Source organism: Penaeus japonicus, unplaced genomic scaffold (assembly GCF_977035675.1).
Source record: "Penaeus japonicus unplaced genomic scaffold, GWHDUDI00000001_assembly GWHDUDI00000016, whole genome shotgun sequence".
Lineage (NCBI taxonomy): Eukaryota > Metazoa > Arthropoda > Malacostraca > Decapoda > Penaeidae > Penaeus > Penaeus japonicus.
Genome location: NW_028234418.1, coordinates 20,198,360 through 20,203,359, shown reverse-complemented (window position 1 = coordinate 20,203,359; position 5,000 = coordinate 20,198,360).

Below are 5,000 nucleotides of genomic sequence, written 5' to 3'. Positions count from 1 at the left end.
ATCGACACCTCCAGCCGGAAATGCTCGGTACTTTTTAAAAGTCTTCTACTGTGGTTCTGTTAATGTAGTTTTCCATTTCTTTATATGTTGAACTTTTGTTGCCAGGGGATTTTTATGATTATGGCAACAGATGGGTATAGCAATAGCTCACGATGGGGATTTATGATAACAATAACAATAATAATGATTATGATAACAATAATGAAAAACAACAGCAATGATAATATGTTATGATGATAACGATGAAAATAATAATGATAACAATGTTGATAATAATAATAATGGTAAGAACGATGATGGTGAAAATAATGATAATGATAATGATAATAATGATAATAATAATGATAATAATGACAATAATGACAATAATGATAATAATGATAATAATGATAATGATGATAATAATGATAATGATGATAAAGATGATGATAATGATAATAATCACAATGATGATAGTGATGATAATCATGATAATAATGAAATAGTGATAATGATATAATTATAATAATGATATAATGATAATAATAATGATGATAACATGGATGATAATGAAGATAATAATGATGATAATAATGATGATAATAACGATGATAATGATGATGATTATGATAATGATGATAGTAATGATAATGATGATAATAATAATGATGATAATGATGATAATAATGATAATGATGATAATAATGGTAATGATAATAATGAGGATGATAATAATAATGATGATCATGATAATGAAAATGATAATGATGATAATGATAATGATGAAAATGATGATAATGATGATAATGATAATTATGATGATAATGACAGTAAAGATGAATAATGATAATAATGATGATAATGATAATAATGATAATGATAATAATGATAAATATAATGATAATAATGATAATAATGATGATGATGATAACAATGATAATAATGATAATAATGATAATAATGATAATAATGATAATAATGATAATAATGATAATAATGATAATAATGATAATAACGATAATAATGATAATAATGATAATAATGATAATGATAATAATGATAATGATAATAACGATAATAATGACATTAATGATAATAATGATAATAATGATAAAATTGATATTAACGATGATAATGACGATGATAATGACGATGATAATGACGATGATAATGACGATGATAATGATAATACTGATAATAATGATTGTAATGATGATAATATTAATGAAAATAATGATAGTGATAATGATGCTTATAATGATAATGATGCTTATAATGATAATGATGACGATAATAATGATAGTGATAATGATGCTTATAATGATAATGATGACGATAATAATGATAGTGATAATGATGCTTATAATGATAATGATGCTTATAATGATAATGATGACGATAATAATGATGGTGATGGTAATGACGATAATCATAATGATGATGATGATTATGATAATATTAATGATAATGATAATTATGATGATAACAATGATGACGATACTAATGGTGACGATAATAATGGTGACGATAATAATGGTGACGATAATAATGGTGACGATAATAATGTAACTATGATGATCATGAAAATGATTATAATAATTATGATAATAGTAATAATCATGGTAATGTTGAATAATGATGATAATGATAATGATAATAATCATTATGGTGATGATAATGAAAATAATCATTATGATAATGAAAATAATGATGGTGATAGCAATAATTATGATTGTAATGATGACAATAATGAGGATAATAATAATGATGATAATAATGATGATAATAATAATGATGATAATAATGATGATAATAATGATGATAATAATGATGATAATAATGATGATAAAATGATGGTAATAATGATAACAATGATGTTAGTAATGATGATAATAATGATGATAATAATGATGATAATGATGATAATAATGATAATGATAATGATGATGATAATGATGATGATAATGATGAGGATGATGGTAATGATAATAATAATAATAATAATAATAATAATAATAATGATAATAATGATAATAATAATAATAATAATAATGATAATAATAATAATAGTAATGATAATAATAATAATAATGATAATAATAATGATAATAATGATAAAAATAAAGATAATAATGATGATAATGATGATAATAATAATGATGATAAGGATGATTATGATGATAATAATGATAATATTAATGATGATACTGATGATAATGATGGTAATAATGATGATAATGATGATAATAATGATAATGATGATAATTATGATAATAATAATGAAAATGATAATGATAAGAACGATGATGATAATGATGATAATAATGATAATAATAATGATAATTATGATAACGATGATAATAATAATGATAAAAATGATGATAATGATGATAATTATGATAATAACGATGATGATAATAATAATGATAATGATGATGATAATGATGATGATATTAATAATAATAATAATGGTGATAATGATGATAATAATAATGATGATAATAATAATGATGATAATAATGATTATAATAATGATGATAATAATGATGATAATAATGATGATAATAATGATGATGATAAAGATGATAATAATGATGATAATGATAATAATGATAATGTTGATAATAATGATGATAATAATGATGATAATAAGGATGATAATAATGATGAAAATAATGATAATAATGATGATAATAATGATAATAAAAATGATGATAATAATGATGATAATAATGATGATAATAATGATGATAATATTGATGATAATAATGATGATAATAATGATGATAATAATGATGATAATAATGATGATAATAATGATGATAATAATGATGATAATAATGATGATAATAATGATGATAATAATGATGATAATAATGATGATAATAATGATGATAATGATAATTATGATAATAGTGATGATAATAATGATAATAATGATGATAATAATGATGATAATAATTATGACAATAATGATGATAATAATGATGATAATAATGATGATAATAATGATGATAATATTGATGATAATGATGATGATAAGGATAATAATGATGATATGATAATAATGATGATAATAATGATGATAATAGTGATAATCATAATTATAATAGTGATGATATTAGTGATGATATTAGTGATGATAATAGTGATGCTAATAGTGATGATAATAGTGATGATGATAGTGATGATAATAGTGATGCTAATAGTGATGATGATAATGTTGATAATAGTGATGATAACAGTAATGATAATAGTGATAATAATAATGATGATAATGATGGTGATAATGATGGTGATAATGATGGTGATAATAATGATGATAATAATGATGATAGTAATGATAACAATGATGATAATAATGATAATGATGATAATAATGATAATGATGATAATAATGATAATGATGATAATAATGATAATGATGATAATAATGATAATGATGATAATAATGATAATGATGATGATAATAATGATAACAATATTGATAATAATAATGATGATAATGATGCTGATAATAATAATAACAGTAATGATAGTAACAATTACACATAAGGATGTCGATGATAAAGATAGCAATAGCAGCAATCTAATAATAATAATAGCAACGACCAAAAAGTCAAAGGCAATAATAGTGATGCAAATAGACATCCTGATCACCATTGAGTCCAAAGCGGGCGACTGAACGCGTGTCACTTCCACGTCTTTCACGTGAAGTGGGGGTTTTGTCTCATGGAACTCAATGGACAGGGTACAGCTGCTTCTGATTTGCCTCTGGTGCGTACTCTAAAGATCATAGCAATGGGTATGGTAATGATTTTATTAATGAAAGATATGCAGTGGATTTGCCGCTTTTAGAAGAGGAATGGATGGATATATAGCATACGGTATTTATTATGGTTTAAGGAAAGGAATGTGAAAGTGGGTGACTGTGAAGACGTAGAAAACCCAGAAGTCTGAAGAAATGAATGGAGAGACAGAGAATAAGGTACAGAAGGCATGGGAAAGGGCGAAAAAAGGAATCATGATATTACGAAATGAGGAAAAGAAAAGAAGCCATTTACAGCTACATCAACATCAAGGAAAATAGGAAGACACAAAGGAGTTACTTGCATCCTAACCCAACCTGTGGTAAAGGACCAGCCCCTCCATTTCCCAAGGCCGCCTTAGAGAATAGCAGACGGTATCATCGAAGACGGTCGTGGTTGAAGTTGCTTTAGTTGTTGGTGAGTTGTCTCGATGGTGAGTGAAATTTGACGGGGAGAACGTGATATATCATCTTTCTTTCCATGTGCACTTACACTAACGCGACATATTGTATTGCAACTACAAGTGAACATTTCTAGAGTTGTCTTAGTTACCGCTAGTTGGTAAATCTGAATAAATTCGAAATGGGCCGATACACGAAAGCTATCTTCTAACTAAGACTCGCCTATTATGAAACGGAAATAAAAGAGAAAGAAAATAGCATAATATGGATTCAGACACAGGTAGACCCCATGAAATGGATGATAAAAGACAATCAAGGATAAGAAATAAAATAAATTATATCCTTGACGATGGTCAAATTTATGGCAATTCGTATCGTTCGTCAGTCAGTCGAACTGCTGTTTAAGTTGTTTGAAAGGCAACGTGCTTCCTTTTTTTCTATATTTCTTTCGTTATATACTTTTTTCTGCGCTCTTACCTGGGACAAGGCTGTTATCGTCCTTGTGTAAAATGTTTATGATTTGCTGAGTAACTCGGAGACACACAGAGACGCGTCTATTGTGTTGGGTTTGATCTGGTATTTAGTTCTACCTCTGGATGGTGTTCTTTTTTTTGCTTTTGCTTTTCTTTACTGTGTCGTTAGGATATGTTGTCCATGGGAGAAATTGGCCCTCTCTCGACATTAGGTCGGAAAATACATTACAGGAGGATCCATAACTTGTTGATGACGGGGTTTGGCTTGTGTGATATGTCGGTGTGTTATTTCCCCGCCTTGTATTACGGATATTAATCCATACTGAAATTAGGGTGCT